The sequence below is a fragment of the Pinus tabuliformis genome, chromosome 5_1 (genome assembly GCF_031772625.1).
Source record: "Pinus tabuliformis cultivar Carrire ecotype Pingquan chromosome 5_1, CPIR1, whole genome shotgun sequence".
In the NCBI taxonomy this organism is placed as follows: Eukaryota; Viridiplantae; Streptophyta; class Pinopsida; order Pinales; family Pinaceae; genus Pinus; species Pinus tabuliformis.
This window is the reverse complement of record NC_142305.1, coordinates 767,632,129-767,656,359: the sequence shown is the minus strand read 5'-3', so window position 1 is coordinate 767,656,359 and position 24,231 is coordinate 767,632,129. Positions and strand designations below refer to the sequence as shown.

Here is a 24,231-nt window from a genome sequence, read left to right as displayed (position 1 = left end):
TATCCCCAAAATCAATGTCTTCTAATGAGAAAACTTCTTCCATTGTGAGTAGGGTTTCAAAGTTATCCATGACATTTGGAGATTCATAATGATTATCAATATAGGAATTCCAGTTGTGTAAAGAAATTTTATTATTATCTTTAGTTTTCCTAGTTAGAATCTTCCTCCAGAATTTCTTAGGAGCTACCTTTAGTTTTACATCAACTAAATGTTGAAAAAATACACTTATATAATGAATAAGATAAAAAAGATTATTTCAACAAAAGTCTATGTTAATTATTTCTCTTTTATAACTATTTCTCTTGCAGTGCAATTCCTTTCTCTATATATAAATTTGCATTTTTTAATAAATGGAATAAAATAATTTAAACATGCAATTGGAACAATTATTCCATTCAAAATTAACACTTACCTTAAAATTCTATAACAAAACTGATTTGAATTTTCATATATTTTATTTATAGATTACATTGTTGACATATTTTTTTTCTATCAATATGTTTTTAAATGCATTTCATAATACTTCCAATATTTTTATCTTATATTACTTCTCCTCTTTTCATATTGAAATATTTTGTTCATATATATATATTTGATATTAAAATATAAAGTTGATATATTGTATTCATAGCTGAGAGTGAGAGTGTTGTTTGTATTGGGTTGTAATATCAACAACCAATAAACCAAACATACACCAACTCCCATTTAAGTAATATATATATATATATATATATATATATATATATATATATATCTTTGATATTAAAATATAAAGTTGATATATTGTATTCATAAGTGAGAGTGAGAGTGTTGTTTGTATTGGGTTGTAATATCAACAACCAATAAACCAAACATACACCAACTCCCATTTAAGTAAAACGATCAAAATATGTATACTTTATTTTTATTTTGATTATAGAGGATATTTTATTTTTATTGTTATTTTAAAGGGGATACACCAACTCTACATTGAACACTCATGAAATTAAAAATCTCACTACCTCATACGGGATTGTAGAATGAGCATCTCCACTCAATTAAATTTAACCTAAACAATATAAATTAAATGGTTAGTAAATGCAGATAGATATTAATCCATAGTAGATATAAAGACATTTACCTCATGATATATCTCACACTTTCAAAATTAAAAGATTCATAAAAATTAACTAAATTAATCATGAAATGGATATATATATTTGTGTGTGTAAAAACATATAGTAAGGAAAATATAATAGAGTAGCAATAGGTAATAAGAGTTTAATGTTGATGGTTTATGACATTTTTTTGGATAAATTAAATGGGCCTTAAATACTAATATATTGAAACACTTATCTCAATACATTTTGGATTGCCAAGATTTAATAAAATTGTAACTTTGTTTTAAATCATTATTATTATTGATTATAAAAAGAATTAATATATGAGGAACATAGATACATTTTATACCATGTAGCAATATTTTTAACCATGGAGATTCGCCCTCACTTTACAATTGAGATTCTTAACTTGAATTCCATAGGTGAATACCATGGTTTACTAATACTACATGCTTAATAATTACTACTAAGAACATTCTAAAATATTCTCTAGAAGTTAAATAACTAATATTTACTTAACAATAATTAAAAATTTAATTAAACTCTGGTAAGTCTTATTCCAAAATAGACAAGTCTAAGGTCATAATATTATTTGAGATAAATGTAGAATATCCTCAAGGGAGGTCAGAAATATAAAGAACATTTTGAATGAGTTTATGCAAGCTTATGGAACTCTCACAAACAATGACAAATCCATATATTCTTCTTCAATACCCCGAAGGCCATTCAGATTTTTCTAGTGAGAACCTCGGGCTTTGGAGTTGGGCTCCTTCCTATCAAATACCTGGGCATACCTCTGGTCATCAATTCCCTAAGCACTGCCTGCTAGAAGGATCTCCTTCAAAAGATTCAAACTAAACATAATGGTTGCACATTTAGATCCATGAACCTTGTAGGTAGAGTTGTCCTTTTGAAATCCATTTCACACTAAATCTCAGTCTATCAAGTTTTGGGTTTAGCTACTCCTAAGTCCATCTGCCTTGGTATGACATAGATCTTCAAAAAAGTTATTTGGAGAGGAGCCTAACAAGTTAAAAAATTCCCTAGTATCTTATACTAACGTCATTAAACCCAAAGTAGCATGGGTTCTTTGCTTGAGAGACCTAGAGATTCTAAAAAAAATGCTTGCATCCAAATTATGGCGAGGTTGGTTAATGGGAGGCCTTGATCTCTAGAAGAATATATGGACAAGAAAATATAGTATACCGGCTTTTAACTAGACAAACTAAGATATATGAATGTCCCCAATGGTTCCTTAACTTGGAAATTAGCTACTAGCAACAAAGATCTTGTCAAACACCACACAATCTAAGAAATCTAGGATGGAAAGAGTTCCCTCTTCTCGCAAGAGGCCTGGTAAAAATAAGGGATTTTATTTAGTCGACGAGACTAGTGAAATCTTCCTTTTCACAAGTAGCCAAAATTGTGCCATAGTAGATCAATTCTGGAAACCCATACAAAATGATATGAATTAGAGGTAAGGGAAGGACTGTAATGGCTGGGTGGACCCTCCATTAACCAAACAATGGTAGGTGATAAATAAATAATTTTAGTCTAGGAAAATAACTAATCGAGATGGTGAGGACATCCTGGGATGGGGATATTCCACCAAAGGAATGTTTAATGTAAGAGAACCATATAAACTAGTAGCAGAAGACACTCCAAACAACTATAGTTCCATTTGGAGGAAAATATGGAAAGAATACCTCTTGCCAAAGGTGGTTCATCTTCTTTGGCTGGTGTGGAGAAAAAGAATCTCGACCTGGTATCAACTTCAAAAGAGAGGATTTCATGGACCATCTTATTGTATTATGTGCAACAACTAGGAATAAACCTCAAAAAAATTTCTAATTACATGCCCCTTAGTGGGGAAATTGTGCAGTAAGTTAGCTATTATATTTGTACATCTAGATAGGGATCAACACAGTATTACAGAAACTATTGAAGCTTGGCGAACATGGATCTTCCCAAGCCCAATCCTAAATAAAGCTTGGAGTTTGGCATTAAGTTTCCTCACATGGGAAACATGGAAATAACACAATAGAATAATCCTCAACGATCAATATTTAAACCTGGAAGGAATATGGAAATGAATTATTCAAAATATCAAGGAAATAATTCTAGTTGAACAATGACACTCGGATGATTGGTAGCCCCCCCAAAAGGAACAAATTCTCAATCAATTGAATTTAACTCCCAAATGATTGAACCTTCTTCATGGAATCTCGTGATATCTCCCAGATCATATTCATCCAATTACTTAGCCCCTCTTGAGGGTTTTGTGAAGATCAACTTTGATGGAGCCTCCAAAGGCATTCTTGGGGATGTTGGTTACGGAGGCATTTTCGAGGAATATCAGAACAATATCAAAATCCTTTATGCAACCGATTGTGGTTACGGTAGCAACCATGAAAAGTAATTCACCACTTTGGAGAAAGGCTTAATCATTGCTGTAAGAGAAGGATACAAGAAACTGATGATAGAAGGGGATTCTTGCCTTGTCACTGAGGCCCTTAAAAAACCCAACCAAGGTTCTAGCAGTGAGAAGAATAGTCACAGTTGGAGAAGTGGCTAATTGATCTAGAATATCGACAGCCTCATCACTGGGTTTGATTACCTAATTTTGTCCCGTGTCAAGACGAGAAGGCAATAGGGAAAAAATTTTACGGAAAATTGGGGATGCCAAAATACTAGAAGGATGCTGGATCAACCATGGCACACAATAGAAAATAGAGAATATTTGGATTAATTGAAAATGATCTTGAAAAAAATGCTAGTCATGGCAACATTTAACACCAAGATCTGAATCCAAGATCTGGGTGACACTTGGTGAAGTGGTCAGAGTGGGATTTGAGCCAAGGACAACATAAGTATGAGGCTTAATGCATGGTGGTTGGGAAACAGGCCTAATTTACTTTCCTGCACGTGTAAGGTGGCAATGAACTTTCCAAGGAGTATTGTGAGGCATGGACTCTCATTAGCAAGCATGTTTTAGAGGTCTAGTTCAAGATTTTCAGTTTGGTCGATTGTCGTGGTAAAGTGTCTCCTCCAGGTTCCAAGAGTAGTTGTAGAAGGGTGGTACCTGCACATATTTGTCTCCCAGATTGCGAGTGTTTAGTCTGAGTTTTGAACTCAGTTTTGGTCAAAGTAATGGTATTCGTTCATGGTCGCTAACGTGGGTCATGTACAGGTGTTCGGCATGAGTCACCAAGCTTCAACGATGACGGAATTGGTCCAGTTCCTTCTCGGTGGAAAGGAGCATGCAAAGGAGGACCAAATTTCAAGTGCAATAGGTCTGTAATTTCTCATCTTCTAGCTGCTCAAATTTGATCTTTAACGATTTAACAGATAAGAAAAACATGATTCTTGGGTAGGACCATAGCGAAATTTACTGTCCACCTCATGCAACCTCACGAACATCTTGATAAATCGTTTGTTTTTTTCCATGTTTTTAGTTCGCTTCAATTAAAGGTCAATCCTTTAAAAGTTTTAATGGTATCCTTTAAAAGTTCTGATCAAATTAATGAATCTTATTCGGAAAATCTATGAGTTCAAGCTTTTTCTTCCTTTCAATCCATACTTAGTAGTTGTAATTATGTAAATATCATATTAACAATTAATAGTTGAGTATTTTCTTAACCTAACGATTCCTGGGTCAGTAAAACTGATGTAATCTCATTTAAAGATCAACAGATGAATTAGTCTCATGCATAGTAGTTGACGTAAATTTATAAATGTTGAACTCTGCAATTATTGCATTGGAATTTGTGTTAATATCTGGTCATGTACAAACAGAAAAATCATTGGCGCGCGCTATTACACTGGAACACAGCCGAGAGACGACTGGGGGCATGGAACACACACAGCCTCAACTGCAGCGGGTAGTGTGGTGGCGGAAGCCGACTACTACGGGCTTGCCAGCGGATCTGCAAGAGGAGGATCTCCCACATCTAGAATCGCAGTCTACAAAGTCTGCTCTGCTGATGGTTGTCAGGGATCCGACATTCTAGCGGGAGTGGACGATGCCGTGAAGGATGGGGTGGATGTGTTACCCATCTCACTTGGAGGGCCTTACCGTTATATTTCTTGTACGACCCAATAGCATTAGGATCATTTCACGCGATCCTGAAAGGAATAGTGGTGGTAGCCTCCGCTGGCAACGACGGTCCCGCGCTATATTCAGTGTCGAACAGCGCTCCCTGGATTTTGAGGGTTGCTGCGACAACGATTGACAGAGATTTGGAATCGGACATAATTTTGGGTAACGGGAGGGTTGCTGCGACAACGATTGACAGAGATTTGGAATCGGACATAATTTTGGGTAACGGGAAGACAGTGAAGGTGAGCAATATGAGGCAACGTTTGCAATTAGAATTTCCTGCTTTATGCCAAAGATTAATTGTGACTCGTATACCAGGGAGAAGCCATAAATTTTTCTAACCTTACCCGTTCGGAGATGTATCCTATTGTCACCTCAGCAGACGTCGCATTGAATGGGAAAAATTTTAAATGATGATGATTGTAATTTTATAAATTTGAGATGAATATATATATATATATATATATATATATGGGGAAATTAAAAATAATATTGTGCTTTTGTAAAAATTATACATAATATTAACAAATTTTCGAAAGATGGAGGTTCATTTTTATTTTATTATGGAGATTTTTAATTAATAAATAAGTTTTGTGATAATATTATTACTCAATATTTTAGTTGTTTAAGGTTTTTTTATTTCAACTTAAGGTGGAGGGGATCTCTTGATTTTTTATTTATTATTATTTTTAATTAAGGGCCTAGATTGATTCTCAAAGGAATATGCTTAGTGTATGCTTAGTCTTAATGTTTATGCAGAGATGTAATGTATTAAAGTTTTTGTTAGGTTGCATTGACTTTTAATAAATATAAAAAGATATATCCTTTGCAAGTGAGTTCATCATTATTATTTATAACATTCCCTCATATATATAAGCAAATTTTATTTAGCAAGATGGTCCATTACTTTTAATAAATTTTAAAAAATAGATTCGTGCCACATGGCTCCCCACCCACCAATTTAATAGGGATTTGAGATTATTCCAAATCTAATAGGTTCCTTCATGATAAGTTCCTCATTATTACTTATAACATTCAATTATAATTTTTTTTTTCTTAATTTAAAGTTGACCCATAATCTTTTTATATATGATTAATCACTTAAATGTCTCCATTATTTTAGTTGCTCAAGGTTTTTTATTTCAACTTAAGGTGGAGGGGACCTCTTGATTTTTTTTATTTTTTATTTTTTTAATTGAGGGCATAGATTGATTCTCAAAGGAATATGCTCAGTGTATGCTTAGTCTTGATGTTTATGCACAGATGTAATGTATTAAAGTTTTTGTTAGGTTGCATTGACTTTTAATAAATGTAAAAAAATATATCGTTGGCACATGAGTTCATCATTATTATTTATAACATTCACTCATATATATAAGCAAATTTTATTTAGCAATATGGTCCATTACTTTTAATAAATTTCAAAAAATAGATGCGTGCCACATGGCTCCCCACCCACCAATTTCATAGGGATTTGAGATTATTCCAAACCTAATAAGTTCCTCCATGATAACTTCCTCATTATTACTTATAACATTCATTTATAATTATTTTTTTCTTAATTTAAAGTTGACCCATAATCTTTTTATATATGATTAATCACTTAAATGTCTGCATTAATAAGACATTCTTAGAAAATAAATTTTTAGTTATATTTATGAAACCTTTGGCTATATCAACCACATTAATATTAATATTAATGTGAGTGTACTAATTTATTAATACTCCATACCCAAAAACCATAAACTAATATTCTATACTAAAAAACAGTAACTTAAGTTCAGATGACTTTGTTTTTTTAAGTTAATTATTTTAATTAAAATGAGAAAGCATGCATAGCTATTTTTAAAATAAATTTTTATTTTTGCTTTATGATTATTTTTAAAAATATTTTAAAATGTTTTATTAATATTAAATCTTTATCATTCAGGGAACTTAATAATTATTGATAATTAAAATTAAATTTTATAAATAGTTTTAAAATGAATATAATTAACATAAAAATATATTTTACTTTTGATTCAAATAAAATAAATATTATCAATTTATTTTTTAGCTAATTTTATTTATATTTTTAGAATATTTTTTATATTTATATTAGATATGGTTTAGATTTATTGAGTAGGAAAGACGATAAAATTTTGAAATTTAATATTAATTATAGGTAAATTTCAAATAAATATACACATAAATATTTAAATTCATTTATTTAATTTATATATTTTAAAATTCTAAATGTAACATTACGCCATGCATGTGACACCATTCCCTCTAGCGCAGCTCAATTAAATAAACTTAAAATAAATTAATATTTTATTTGAACGCAAAATTAATATAAACCTAAGTTAATTAAAAGTAAAAGGTAAATTTTATCCATCTCTGGAACCATCCAAGGTTCAAAATTTGGAAACACAGTAAACTAAACATATACATAGAGACATTTAAACTGAGCTAGAAGTAATTTTATTGACCGTGGCTGTTCACAGTAATTGTTATCCTGGACTTCTGGATACGGCAAAAGCAAAAGGAAAGATTGTGGTATGTTCAGACATGAATAGTAACATCCCTCCAAGTTCGAGGTCAGAAGCAGTGCTGGGCGCAGAAGGCGGAGGGATGGTTGTCGTTAACGATTCGGGACTACACTCAGTGATGAAGATGGTGTAAATGTGTTAGAAAACCTACACAGATGAATCTAGCTAGTAAAGGTTGAACACACAGCTTTGCAGAGCAAAAACACTAAAAGAAAATCGAAAGAAGAAAAGAATGATTCATTCGAAAATATGTTACAATGCTCACGATATAGCATCACTGGGTGAAGATCCCAAGGTAATGCACTATAGTGGTGATCAATGAGAAGACTCAACACCTACAACAAGTTCCGGAGATAACTAGTCAGTTGCGGAGTTAAAGAAGGAGCAAATCAAGGAGTAAATCATGCAAAAGGAATCTTGCATGCAATCCCATGCTCTAACCAAGAGTTCGCATGTAAGTGTGTAGTAGTTCCAACATGCAAAAGGAATCTTGCATGCAGTCACATGCTCTAACTAAGACTCTGCATGTAGGTGTGTAGTAGTTCCAACACCCCCCCTGAACACCACTATGGGGAAAAATAGAAAATGGGCCCTGGCAACTAAGGCCAAAGGTCACCCAAAATACAGTGCAACTTGTACTAAAATTGAGGAAAGAGGGAAAACCTCGTGGGAAACCCCCCCCCCCCCCCTTCAAAATACAATGTAATCAAAAGAAAAGAGGAAGAAAAATACAGTTGCTAAGCAATCGTGTCCTTCACTCCAAGATGATCACGCAGAGAGCGAAACTTCTGCTCAGTGAATGTCTTGGTGAAGATGTCTGCAGTCTGTTCTGCTGAAGGACAGAACTGCAAATCAATGACCCGATCATGTACTAAGTCTCTGATGTAGTGCATATGGATCTCTATGTGCTTCATCCGCTGCCGCTGTACTGGATCCCTGCAAAATTTGAGAGTGCTCTGGTTGTCACACCAGATGACAATGGGCTGATGGAACTGGACGCCCAACCCAGTGAGGAAGTGTTGTAGCCACAGAGCCTGAATGGTGATGTTGACTACTCCTCGGTACTCAGCCTCAGCTGAAGAGAGAGCAATAGCAGCCTGCTTCTTCCTCGACCAACAGATAGGGCCAGATCCTAGACTGAGTGAATATCCGGAGGTGGACTTGCGATCAATGTTGTCTCCCGCCCAATCAGAATCTATGAAGCCAAGGAGATTCAATGCAGTGCCTGCTGCATAGTGAATCCCGAAGGTGATGGTGCCCTGCACATATCGGAGGATGCGCTTGGCAGCATTCTAGTGTAGCTCATGCGGCTTCTGCATGTATCTGGAAACTGCCCCTACTACATATGAGAGATTTGGTCTGGAGTGGGTGAGGTACAATAAGCTCCCCACTAGCTGTCGGTAGAGAGTGCTGTCAACTAATGGAGTGTCACCTCCATCCTCAAGGCAGACCCCAGACAGAAAAGGAGTCGGTGCTGGCTTGCAGTCAGTCATGCGAAATCTCTCGAGGAGATCCCGTGCATACTTAGCCTGAGAGAGTTTGATGTCTGTGGCATTCTGGCTGATCTCAAGACCAAGAAAGAAGTGTAATGGACCCATGTCCATCATCAAGAACCTATCATGCAAGGCCCTCTTGACTGTAGCAATGGCCGAAGCCGAGCTGCCAGTGATTAGAAGATCATCTACATACAAAACTAAGATAAGAAGAGAATCATGTGTCCTAAGCATGTAAACATTCGGATCAGACTTACATCTTTCATAGTTTTGTGATAAGAGAAAAGAATCCATCTACGCGTACCAAGCTCTCGGGGCTTGCTTAAGGCCGTAGAGAGATTTCTTCAGTCTGCAGACCAAAGATGAATCCTGAATGAAACCATGTGGCTGCTCCATGTAGATCTCCTCAGATAGGTCTCCGTGAAGAAAGGCATTCTTCACATCCATCTGATGTACTTCCCACCGCTGGGCAGCCATAATGGCAAGTGTAAGGCGTATGGAATCCATCTTTGCTACTGGAGCAAAGGTCTCGTCATAATCAATGCCATGCACTTGTTGGAAGCCTTTGGCTACTAGGCTTGCTTTCCGTCTGGTGATTTGCCCATCTGCAGCACTCTTGGTCCTGTAGACCCATTTGCATCGGACAAGTTTCCTTCCTAAAGGAAGGGGGATCAGATCCCAACTCTGGTTCTCGAGGAGGGCGTTATACTCCTCCTCCATGGCGGACTCCCAAGATGGATGCCCAGCAGCCTCAGCATAAGACTGTGGATCAGAAGACTGAACCAAATGACAATGCCAGGAGGGCGATGGTTCAGTGGCAGTGAGGACAAGAGGAGGCTCAATAAACTCTGAGCTAGCCCTCTGCAGATCAGAATTATCCCCCACAAGACCATTTCTAGCAGCTGGTTGGTCTTGTGCATATATCTCACGTAAGCTCCTTGTTCTCTGATTTATGATAGGGGAATATGATTCACTGCTGGAAGCGCGATCTGGGCTTGAATGTGGATCATCATTTGCATCTGCATGCTCTTCCTCGCCATCTGCATGATCTGTATCTGCATCTGAATGCACTGAGTCATCATCTCGGACATGAGGTAGATAAAAAGTGTCTGCATGGGGTGCTTGAGGTGCATGCGAGAGACTTTCCTCAAATTTGACACTTCGCTCAATGATGAGCTTGTCCGTAGAGGGAATCAGGAGTCGATATCCCTTCACACCATCAGGGTATCCAACAAATATGCACTGAATGCTCTGTGGATCAAGAGCTTTCCTCTTTTCAGAGGGGATCCGGGCCCATGCTCGAGAGCCGAAAACACGGAGGTGAGTGACCTCTGGTTTAGTGCCGCTCCAAGCCTCAAAGGGGGTCTGATCCTTGACAGACTTATGAGGAGATCTGTTCTGGATGTAGTTAGCACAATTAAGTGCTTCGGCCCAGAGGTTATGAGGCAGTGACTTGGCATGCAACATGTAGGAAGCCATCTCTTTGAGAGATCGGTTCTTTCTCTCAGCAACTCCGTTATGCTGCGGAGTGTATGGGACTGTGTACTACAACTATATGCCGGACTGAAGGCAAAGGTTCTGAAGTGCTGTGTTAACATATTCTCCCCCATTGTCTGTACGGAGGGATTTGATCTTTCTCTCTAACTGAGTCTCAACTAGTGCTTTGAAATCTTCAAAGTGCTCAAAAACTTCAGATTTGTTCTTGAGAAGATACACCCAAGTATACCGTGAGAAATCATCAATAAATGTAAGCACATACCTTGCTTTGTTGATGGAAGGATGAGGAAAAGGCCCCATGAGATCACTATGGATCAGATCTAGAGGAGAGGATGCTCTGTGAGTCTTGTCAGTGTCAAACTTTTCTCTAGGATGTTTGCCAGGAACACACCCTTCACAAACTCCTTTGGAGAAACTGATATTTGGCAAGCCTTCCACCATCTCATTCTTGTTTAGCTGCTGCATATACCTGTAATTTAAGTGACCAAACCTCTCGTGCCAAAGCCTACTACTATCATCAGCATGTGTAAGCAATAAGGAGGATTCAGATTCAATAAATTCAGAAAATGTATACAGTCTGGCTCCATTGTTTACCTCACCAGTTGCAATTTTGGCATTGCTATGTAGATCATATATGTTCACTGCATCTGGAGTGAATTCCACTCTCTTTCCGGTGCCAGAATGAGTGATCTGATAAACAAAAAGCAGGTTTATCGAAAGTTTTGGAACATGAAGCACATCTTCAAAGCTTCCGTGTAAAAGTTCCACTCTACCTTTTCCGGTGACCTCAATAGGTGAGTCATCTCCCATGAGGATGGGAGGTCCTTTGCATGCATCCAAAGAGGAATAGACTTCCTTTGCAGCAGCCATATGATGTGATGCACCAGAATCTATAATCCATGCATCAGGAGAAGAATTAATTGCAACTAAAGCATGAAAATTGTTACCTTTCCCATGTGGCGGATCCTCAGTTTTCTTCTTGGCGCCCTGAGGGATGTCGTCCCCAAGGTTGTGCTTCTGAAGAATTTCTGCCATTTGGTCAATTTGTTTCTTCATGCAAGAGGATTCTAAATGGAATCCTTTTTGACAGTAGGTGCATCTATTTCCTTTCTTCCCTTTCTCATTTCTCGAGCCGGAGGAGTCATTGAAGGGCTTGGTGTACCCTTCCTTCTTTGGATGGGAATGTGCTCTTCCTTTGTCTTTTTGCTGCTGATTTTTCTGATTTGAATCAAATCTGTGATTTTTAGTGGCTGCCATCATGCACAGCAAGTGCATGTGCTTTTGGAGGTTTGATTTTCCCCATGCCAATGAGTTTATCTTGCTCAAAAATAAGGGACTCCATAAATTCTTTGAGAGAAGGCATAGTGTAGGATTTACCTGTTGCGAGCCTTACTGAATGAAATGTAGACACAAAGACGGAGTATTTCGGTCCGAGCTTTGACATAATAGAGAGAACTTGGTGACTCTCCTCCTTGGATTTGTCAATTCCACAACCCTTGAGTTGCAACAATAGATCATTATATTTGGTGAAGAAGTCTTGAATTCTGTCATAGTTCTGTGGATCCAATGATAGCAGCTCCACTTCGAGCAGATGTCCTTTCATCTCATCCTGTTTCCCGTAGAGTTCTTCAACCTTTTTCCAAATCTCATTGGGAGTATTACAGGCAGATAGATGAAACTGCAACTCTGGAGAGATGCACATGCATATGGATCCGTGGGCCTCATCCATACGGTTGAGGTACTTGGATTTCTCTATGGCTGAAGTGGGTTCCACTTCTGTAGCCATGGTAATCCTGTACAACCCTTTATGACGAAGGTATCGAGCCATTTGGTCCTTCCATTCATGATAGTTGTATGGTGTTAGGATCGATGCTTTGGGAAACTCCATTTTTTTGTCAATCTTCGATCTCCAAGCTGTAATACTTGCAAAATATAGTACTGGTGCGCCTTTTATCTAGCAACCTGCGGGCTCTGATACCATGTAAATGTGTTAAAAAACCTGCACAGATGAATCTAGCTAGTAAAGGTTGAACACACAGCTTTGCAGAGCAAAAACACTAAAAGAAAATCGAAAGAAGAAAAGAATGATTCATTCGAAAATATGTTACAATGCTCATGATATAGCATCACTGGGTGAAGATCCCAAGGTAATGCACTATAGTGGTGATCAATGAGAAGACTCAACACCTACAACAAGTTCCGGAGATAACTAGTGAGTTGCGGAGTTAAAGAAGGAGCAAATCAAGGAGTAAATCATGCAAAAGAAATCTTGCATGCAATCCCATGCTCTAACCAAGATTCCGCATGTAAGTGTGTAGTAGTTCCAACATGCAAAAAAAATCTTGCATGCAGTCACATGCTCTAACTAAGAGTCTGCATGTAGGTGTGTAGTAGTTCCAACAGATGGATCGAAGATTTTATCTTATATAAGATCTCAACGGTACCCTCTCGATCCTTTGCAATCCATTTTCTAGCTTGTGGTTTTTTTAATGATTTGCCCGCGTAATGTTTGTCTGGATGTGTCAGAGCCCCTGTAGCAACAATTAACTGTGGCAGTCTCGAATTACAAGCCCGCCCCAGTCGTTGCCTATTTCTCGTCCAGTGTCCCAGCCAATTCACTAGAAGCATCGTCAAGGTTGGACTTGTAATATAAATAACTGTCAATTCAGTAGTTCCTTGAAAATAAGCGTTGTCTGTTTAAATGATAATTGTGGTTTGCTGCAGCCAGACATATACGCGCCGGGCATGAACATACTCGCAGCTTGGATACCTCTTAACGAGTCTGCGGATATTCCGCCTGGAAAAAAGCCTTCGCAGTTCTCATTACAGACTGGAACATCCATGGCCACTCCTCATGTGAGCGGCGCAGCAGCACTCTTAAAATCTGTGAATCCCAGTTGGAGCGCGGCTGCCATCAGGTCGGCCCTCATCACCACTGGTAAGACTCTCGCCAATCTTTATTTCCATATTCGTTTACCTGGTAAAACCTCACGACTCTCAAATTTGGATAACCCTAAAGTATCTTATTAACGTTTATTTCAATACTTTTTCGGGGTAAATGTTTAGTAGTATTAATATAATCTTCATTCGCATCATTTTAATATGCATTTAATTTGGGGTAAATGCTTAGGAGTATTAATATAATCTTTATTTATATCATTTTAACATTCATTTTATCTCTATAGGAGCTGATATAATTTGGGTTAAATGCTTAGGAGTATTAATATAATCTCTCTATTTACATCATTTTAATATTCACTTTATCTCTATAGGTGTTAATATTATTCAAAATAAAATTTATTATAATTTACTCGTTAGTTCATTTTATTTTCACTTCAAATTTATCACATATTTTAAATAATAAAAAATTTAAATTCTATCTTTTTAAATTATTTTACATGCATAGTTTTTTATTTAATAATTTTATATTTAAAAATAATTAACATTAATTTAATATTAAATATCAATTATTTTAATCTAAAAGAATTAATTATATGTGTCAACATATATTATAGTTTTTCTATTTTTGTTTATCATTAATTATGAATTAGTGTATTATTATAATACATATTATAATAACTAAAGTAAGTATACAAATTAAAAGATTAATAAATATCGATAGACATGAATTTATTTTAAGTATCAAAATAAATATTTCATGATATATCTTACATTGCTATTAAAAAAAAAAAAATAGTTATTAAAATAAATTAAATTGTAATTTTTCTTTAAATAATTATATAAATAATTAATTTATAAGTTAAATATATATACACATTTAAAAAAACATGTAACAATCTTAATTATAGAGATTTACTCTTATTTTATCATAGACATTTTTAATTTGTAAATAAATTTTATAAATAAATTTAACTTAAAATAATATATATATATATATATATATATATATATATATATATATACACATGATAAAATATTTTGATATTTATTATAAATTAATTATTTTTTAGAGGGTATTTAATTTATATAGTTATGTTTTATTCAAAAATATTTAATGGATTTTTTTATTACATTATATGGTTTTAAAAATAATTATGGATTAAGGAAATCCTCAAGACATTTAATTGGTCAAAATTATTCCTATCACATTTGCTAATTTTTTAGGATAATTATAATAATTGAATTGTTTCTTAAAAAAAATCATGATTTTAAACTATAAATAACCATTATTATAAAATTTAAGTAGCACCTTAATTTTTCTCTAAAAATTATACCATATTTGTTTAAATGAATTCTGATCATTGTTGTTGATTTAAGGTTCAAGTGCATATTTTCCACATTATTTATTTAAAACACAAATTTTGTTATATGACTTTTGTGATCTATATTGTAGATAAATGTCTTTCACATTGATCACCTCATTAAGATTTGGTCTACATTTTGAACAAACTAATGTGATTCATCCTTAATATAAGGTTGAAACATATTAATTGGTTAGAAAAATCTACCAAATTTTAATAATGTAATTAATCCAAAAAACATTTATCAACAAAATTTTTGTTAAACTAACTATTTAAGTTCAGTTTTCCAAAAATATACTAAAAATCCAGTAATATATACATAATATATAATTTCTATTTGATAAAGCTTCTCTCATACATTCCAATGTTCTGTAGGAACTCTTCCTTTCAAAAATGTAAAAAGACAAATTGATTTATCAGTGGTGTATTAAATTAATCCATTTTAGTTTCAATTTTTCCTTCAATGGATATTATCGATACGTCCCATATCATCCAAATTGGATTGAGCGCTTGGTATTCAGTTAGAAAAAAAAACGACGGTGACTTTCAAAATACAAGGGTTAACCAATCAATATAATATACACAATGAAAGACTCTGTTCGATTGTGTTCATTTTAGCGAAAGGAGGTAAAACACTGATTATGAATCTAATCTGTTAAGAAGTTATGGGTAAGGTTTTGTTTCAGGGTTCCGTGAATTGGATAAATCTGTTCTACTATATAGTATCTGGTTTTGGGCATCTCATAGCCCCCAAAAAAATGTAATGTATTGCAGATCTTTATATTTCCTTAATATAAATCCATGATGTTTTTTTTCCTCTGAAAAAAAAAGCATATCTGTTCATTTCATTTGACAAAATCTTCCTTTCATTTCTCAATTTAATTTGTTGGTTTCATATGCTGCTTGAATAATTGAATTAAATATTTCTTAGAATGGACCCTCTATAGGAATTCAATTGAATATTTGATTGAATAAACATGGTAGTGAATCTGACAATCTACAGAGGTGGCTACCTATTAAAATATTAATTTCAACCTGCTGTGCAGAAGCATTAAAACGGCGACCATAAAACCATTCCGGAAAACCATTAACTTATCGGACCACTTTTGGTTAGCAAGCAGTTTTCGTACAAACGCCCCCGATGCAATAAGATTTTGCCACGCGTAAAATGTATCTTCTCCAAAACAACCTTTCCATCGGGACATAACGTTCAGCAAATAAAGGCCTTCCAATATTCACCACAACCGTCTGATTTCTTTAGGGCAGATCAACGGTTGATGGACAACATCAGACCTGCAGCAAATGAATTTTGACGTGCCGTAAAAGTTTTTGGTTGGCCACCGTTCATCTCAGTAAAACAATTAATGCACTTTATTTGGGTTGGTAAAGTTTTTTAATTTTAATGTTTTTAATTCTTACGGAGGTATGGGCATAGTAAATGTGTATTTACGTGTTACATATGCATTGTATATGCTATGTTTTTTTGGAGTTGACAATTCGGAAAATGCAAAGGTGAAAATTCACAGCAGTGCAAAGAAAACGAAACCGGAGCAGCTTGCAAATGGAGTATAGGTTTTTCACACAGCGGTGTGAATGGGAATGCATAGCAGCGTGGTAATTTTTGTGGAGCTCATGCATTGAAATGCATAGCAATTTTATGTAATGTGAAGAATGGATTTGTAAGCTTTTATTTTACAGCAGTAAATGTAAACAAAAATTTACACACAGCTGTGTAAATTTTTTTTTTATATAAAGGAGACAGTAATTTTGTTGAAATGTTTTGGTGAATCCCTCTCAGTGAAAGAGAATGAATCTTGTATCAAGAATTTTACTTTAATGAATACAAAGATAATTAAAGCTTCCCCGTGTTAAAAGACCCTGTGGAGAAAAACAGAGCATTGTCTATGTGTTCAGTTTATTTTGTTTTTGGGATTTTACCAGAAGAATCCCCAAGAGTGGTATAAGAGCTGGTTTAGGCTCTTTAAAGGTGTTAAAAAAGCTGAAGGGAGGAGTTTTTTGTTGCAGCAGTAAATCTTCTCCAGCAGAGTGAAGTCTCAGGCAAAAGAATCCAGGTATTCCTCAAAGTTTTTTTTGTTACTGCTGAAGAAACAATCAGTGTTTTAAATACACAGTCAAGGATTTAGAAGCATAGCTTAGAATGAAAGGAATGGCCAACACAAGCACTAGTATGGGTATGTTTAATACTAAGCTCCCACAGTTTAATGGGAAAAACTATGACTACTGGGCAATAACCATGAGAGCCCTGTTTGTCTCTCAAGATTTATGGGAATTAGTTGAAGATGGATTTGAAGAACTAGCAGATGAAAATGAATTTAATAGATTAACTCAGGCAGAGAAAGACCTATTGAAGAGCAATAGGAAGAAGGATTCAAAAGCCCTTGTATTTTTGTATCAAGCAGTGGACCAGAGTGTGTTTCCAAGGATAGCAGCAGCTAAGACATCCAAAGAAGCATGGCAAACCCTCAAGACAGCCTATCAAGGCATGGAGAAAGTGAAGACAACAAAACTACAATTGCTGAGGAAAGATTTTGAGAATCTGTGCATGAAGGAGTCAGACAATATTGACTCATTCTTCACATATGTAATTGGTCTGGTCACACAGATAAGGACTCATGGAAAGACTCTTGAAGAAAGGAGGATTGTGGAGAAAATATTGAGAGTCCTACCCTCAAGGTTCCATGTGATTGTCACCACCATAGAAGAGACAAAGGATCTCTCAAACTTTTCAGTTGATGAACTTCATGCATCACTGATAACACATGAGCAGAGGTTGAGTAGAAATGAGAACTCATCTCTAGAGCAAGCCTTCAAGACCCAGATGTCCTTTGGAAGAGGAAGAGGTCAAGGCAGAGGAAGCAAGAGAGGAAGAGGCAAAAGCCAAAATAGAGGTGGAAGGAACAGTCTAGGAAATGCTCAAGGAAGAGGCAGCAATCTAAATCGGAACCAAGGCCAAGGTAGCAGCCAACAAAGTGGACAACATCATGCTCAAGGACAAAGGTATGAAAAATCCAATGTCCAATGTTATTACTGTAAAAAATATGGGCATTATGCCAGTGAATGTAGGAAGAAACAACATGATATGAATAATAGATCTAGTGCAAATATCACTAGAGAAAATATCAACGAAGATAATGTGTTGTTAGCTTGTAACATGGCTGAAACAAACAGTGAAGATATATAGTTTCTAGATTCCAGTTGTAGTAACCATATGACAGGAAACCTAGCCTTGTTTTTAAATTTAGATCAGAGTGTGAAGTCACAAGTCACACTTGGGACTGATAGTAAAATTTCTGTTATGGGAAAATGAGAAGTTAAAATATTTACAAAGAAAGGTGAAAAGAAAACCATAGCAGATGTCTACTATGTTCTTGGAATGAGATGTAACCTCTTGAGTATTGGACAACTTGTTCAAAAGGGTTACAATGTCTTCTTTGTGAATGATGTATGCACCATCATGGATAGAGCACCCAGCAAAAGATGTATCGCTGAAGTGAAGATGAAGAGGAACAGGATGTTCCCTCTCAGAATAAGGGTAGATTTGAAAAACAAAGAAGTAATTGCAGCGGTTACCCAAGAGGCTTTCCAAAGTGTGCCAAAGGATGAAAATTGGTTGTGGCATTTGAGATTTGGACATCTCAACTTTGGAGGTCTTAACTTGTTGAGTAGAAAAAGGATGGTAAGAGGATTACCATTGATAGAGAAACCGGACAACCTTTGTGAAGGTTGCATATTGGGGAAACAACATAGAGAAATTTTTCCATCAGGGAAAAGCATAAGGGCAACGACACCCTTAGAGATTGTCCACTCAGATTTATGTGGACCGATGCAAACTCCATCATTAGCAGGAAGCCAATATTTTCTAACATTCGTTGATGATTTCACTAGAAAGACTTGGGCTTATTTTCTAAAAAACAAAAGTGAAGTGTTTGAAAAATTTCGAAATTTCAAAGCACTTGTAGAAAATCAAAGCAGGCTGCACATCAAAGTTTTGAGAACTGACAGAGGAGGTGAGTATATCTGTAATGAATTTGTACAGTTTTGTAGAGAAAATGGAATACACAAGCAATTTACAGCAAGGTACACTCCGCAGCAAAATGGACTTGCTGAAAGGAAGAATAGGACCATCATGGATATGGCGAGGAGTATGCTAAAGGCAAAGCATTGTCCAAATGATTATTGGGCTGAAGCTGTACACTGTGCAGTACATATTTTGAATAGGTGTCCAACAAAAGCAGTGATGAACAAAGTGCCGGAAGAAGCATGGAGTGGGAGAAAGCAAGGAGTCACCCACATGAAAATTTTTGGATGTGTGGCCTATGCTCACATTCCAAATCAGCTAAAGAAGAAGTTGGACAGAAAAGGGGAGAAATGTATTTTCATTGGATACAGTGAGGAATCCAAAGCTTACAGGTTGTATATCCTATCCACCAAGAAGTTTTTTGTGAGCAGAGATGTTCAGTTCATTGAGGAAGAAGCTTGGGATGGAAGCATAGAGAAAACAGTGAATGTTAAAAACTGTTTGTCTCATGATGATGATGATGATGATGAGGAGATGGCTGAAATACATCCCCAAACAGCAACGCCAACACAAGGACATCAAGGAACACCCTTGAGGATAAATGAAAGTGCTTCTCCAAGCACACCACAAGGAGGAAATTCAAGTGCATCTTCAAGCACTTGCACACCGAATGAAAGAGGTAAGAAATTCAGAAATTTAAGTGACATTTATGATGAAGGTATGAATTCTTTGTTTGCCTTATATTGTCATGTTGATGACCCTATTCATTTCGAAGATGCAATTAAAGATAAGAAATGGATAGAAGCTATGGATGAGGAGATGAATGCCATAGAAAGAAATAAGACGTGAGATTTGGTTGAGCTACCAAAAGGTAAAGAAGTCATTGGAGTCAAATGGGTTTATAAGACCAAAAGTAATGTTGAAGGCAAAATAGAAAGACACAAGGCAAGGCTGATTGTCAAAGGATACAAGCAGCAGGATGGGAGAGATTATGAGGAAACTTTCGCACCGGTTGCAAGAATGGAAACCGTGAGAGCAGTGCTGTCCATAGCAACACAAAACAAGTGGAAAGTTTACCAAATGGACGTGAAGTCAACATTCGTAAATGGAGTGTTAATGGAAGAGGTTTATATTGAGCAACCTCTAGGCTATGAGAAGAAAGGTGAAAAGAACAAAATGTGCAGATTGAAGAAAGCTCTTTATGGGCTGAAGCAAGCACCAAGAGCATGGTACAATAGGATAGATTCCTGTCTATTGGAAAATGGATTTCACAAATGTGAGGGAGAACCCACTGTCTACATCAAAGAAAAAGATGGTAAATTGCTAATTGTTGTGTTGTATGTTGATGATGTTATTTTCATAGGGAATGATGTTTATCTCATTGAGAATTTCAAATTAGTCATGAAGGAAGAATTTGAAATGACTGACATGGGCTTGCTGAGATACTTCTTAGGAATAGAAGTAGATCAAAATGAAAATGGAATTTTTATCTCACAGGCAAAATATGTAAATGAAGTGTTGGACAGATTTAATATGCAAGAGTGCAAGGCAGCAATCACTCCCACAGTAATGGGATTAAAACTCAGCAAAGAGGACAGCAGCAAGGATTTTGATCCTAGCTTGTACAAGAGCATAGTTGGCAGCCTCATGTATTTAACTGCAACTAGGCCAGATATAATGTTTGCTGTTAGTTTAATTTCCAGATTCATGGAGAGGCCAAAAGAAGCACATTGGCAGGCAGCAAAAAGAATTCTGAGGTATGTTAAAGGTACTAAAAGGTTTGGCATTTTATATACTGTCTCAGAACATTCAGATTTAGTTGGATACACTAATAGTGATTGGGCGGGAAGTGTAGATGATGGGAAAAGCACATTCGGTTATGTTTTTCACATGGGTTCAGGAGCCATTTCATGGGCTTCTAAGAAACAGCCTATCGTGGCATTGTCTACAGTAGAGGCTGAATATGTGGTAGCTACAACAGCAGCATGTCAAGCAGTTTGGATGAGAAGAATGTTAAGGAGCTTAGGCCAGGAGTAGGCAAAAGAAACAATGATTTTTTGTGACAATAGCTCAGCTATTGCATTATCAAAGAATTCAGTGTTTCATAATAAAACGAAACACATTGACACAAAGTATCATTACATCAAGGAATTCGTGAACAATGGAGAAATTGTCTTAGAACATTGCAGGACTCAGGAACAGGTAGCAGACATTCTGACAAAGCCATTGGACCAGAAAAGCTTCAAATTTTTGAGGAAGTGTTTGGGTATGACTGAATGCCCAACAGTTGAAATTAAAGGGGAGTGTTGAAATATTAATTTCAACCTGCCGTGCAGCAGCATTAAAACGGCGACCATAAAACCATTCCCGAAAACCACTACCTTATCGGACCACTTTTGGTTAGCAAGCAGTTTTCGTACAAACGCGCCCGATGCAATAAGATTTTGCCACGCGTAAAATGTACCTTCTCCAAAACAGCCTTTCCATCGGGACATAACGTTCAGCAAATAAAGGCCTTCCGATATTCACCACAACCGTTCGATTTCTTCAGGGCAGATCAACGGTTGACGGACAACATCAGACCTGCAGCAAATGAATTTTGACGTGCCATAAAAGTTTTTGGTTGACTGCTGTTCATCTCAGTAAAACAATTAATGCACTTTATTTGGGTTGGTAAAGTTTTTTAATTTTAATGTTTTTAATTCTTACGGAGGTATGGGCATAGTAAATATGTATTTACGTGTTATATTTTTTTTATGTATTGCATATGCATTGTATATGCTATGTTTTTGTGGTGTTGACCATTCGGAAAATGCAAAGGTGAAAACGCACAGCAGTGCAAAGAAAACGAAACCGGAGCAACTTGCAAATGGAGTATAGGTTTTTCACACAGCAGTGTGAATGGGAATGCACAACAGCGTGGTAATTTTTGTGGAGCTCATGCATTGAAATGCATAGCAGTTTTATGTAATGTGAAGAATGGATTTGTAAGCTTTTATTTTACAGCAGTAAATGTAAACAAAAATTTACACACAGCTGTGTAATTTTTTTTTATAAAGGAGATAGAGTAATTTTGTTGAAATGTTTTGGTGAATCCCTCTGAGTGAAAGAGGATGAATCTTGTAACAAGAATTTTACTTTAATGAATACAAAGATATTATGGGTGTGTAATACTCTGTTCTCAGAAATAAATTAAAGCTTCCCTGTGTTAAAAGATCCTGTGGAGAGCATTGTCTCTGTGTTCAGTTTATTTTATTTTGGGGATTTTACCAGAAAAATCCCCAACACTACCACCACAGAACGCCAGAAATAGTGGCAAGCTCTGTAATTGAAATGATATTTCTATCTTTTCAGCCACTTTCACGAACAATGCAGGCGCCCCAATAACAGACAGTTTCAACAAAAAGGCTTCTCCTTTAGATATGGGATCCGGCGAAGTGAACCCTGCAAGAGCACTAAATCTTGGCCTCATTTACGACACAACTCTTCATGACTACCTACTCTTCTTCTGCAACTGGGGATATAACACATCAATGATCCATTCCGTGTTGGGCAACCAGAACTTCAGCTGCTCGTCAGATGCCACTGACGCGAAGATCAGCAACATTAATTTTCCGACAGTCGCCATCGCGGCGTTGAAGTCCGCCAGAACGATCAAGAGAACCCTGACAAACATAGTATCCGCTTCTGGGTCTGTCTACAAAGTAACCGTAGATGCTCCGCAGGGATTAGGTGTTAAAGTGTCGCCAAGCCAGCTAGCTTTCTCGCGCATTTCTGAGCAGGTAACATACAGCGTGAGATTTATGCCCAACAATACGACCAGCAAGAGATACATGTTTGGTGAAATTACATGGGCGGATGGAACCCACATCGTCCGGACGCCATTTGTGGTTCACATAGGTGATCAAAAGTAAGACGACAACAAGTGAATGTTTGTTTCAATGGAATGAATCAGTGATGGCCTAATTAGCGCTGCCGGATGGCCCTCCCTGCACTAACGGGTCCTCCAGATATTCTTCGCTGTCCCCTGTTCCATTTGTTTATTTTTCCTGTGCTCTGCTGGATTATAATAATTTCTAGGCTGATTCAATCTTTCTACAATTTTGTTGATTGCATTTCACATTGGGCAGATTCAACGTTTTTCTGCCCGCGTGTAAGTTCAATTTGGCACAGAAATAATAATAATAATAATGGCTTTGTAACACCTGCCTGCCACAATCTCGCTTTCCTAATAACATTTAATGTAGCTGAATATGTTCTCGCTTTTCGCTGTAATTATATTATTGTATCTTCATAAATATTTTACATTCCATAAATTAGACATGTAAATGATAAATGTATATACACACATAATTGTATTATTATATTTTCATAATTAATATGGAGATGTTAGAAAATAGTATATTTGATATGGAGAGGATAGAAAATAACATATTTGATGTGAAAATATGTGTAATTTATTGTAGTTTCAATTTACATGTGAAATTTAAAACAAGAATATATTAATAACAACAAAAATTTTACTTTTAATAATAAATAAAATATTTCAATGCTTACATTAAAAGCATGATTTTTATCTATTATATATAGATTAAAAAAAAGAAGTAATTTAAAAATATTTTTTTCTTAGATTTTTACTTTCTATAAGTAGGGAGATGTGTGATTCATTTTATTTCTAATATGGAATTGATATATAAGATTTTAAAAATATCAATAACAAAGAACAGTTTAATGTAAGTTATAAATCAAATATTCTAATATGTAGGTTGACTAAAAAGATTTAACATGAAACATATATAGAGAGATTGAAAGAATTCTTATTCCATTACTAGTTTCCTTCTAATTCAATGTATGAGGGATATTGTAATTCTTTTAATGTTTAATATGGATTTGATAATTAATATTTTTGAAAATATTAAAATAAAAATAATTAAATGTATGTATATAAGAAAAAAATATGAGCGACATGTTTTAACATTTTAATGTGAGAACATGAAATATAAATAAAATATTTCAATATCAACTATATATATATATATATATATATATATATATATATATATATATATATATATATATTACTTGTCTAGATTAATCTTAATTCTATATCTACTAAGGTCAAGAGGAATCAAATCTCTTTTCACTCTAAAAGATGTTTGAAACTCAAGAGATTTGATCCTACACTGGCGTAACACTCGTGAATGCATCAC

At 35.6% G+C, this 24,231-nt stretch overlaps 1 pseudogene; it reads left to right on the top strand.

Annotated features, from left to right (window-relative positions):
• LOC149167189 (CO(2)-response secreted protease-like) overlaps window positions 1-22,935 on the top strand; it is a 56,377-nt pseudogene extending 33,442 nt beyond the window's left edge.
• The last annotated feature ends 1,296 nt before the right edge of the window (window positions 22,936-24,231 follow it).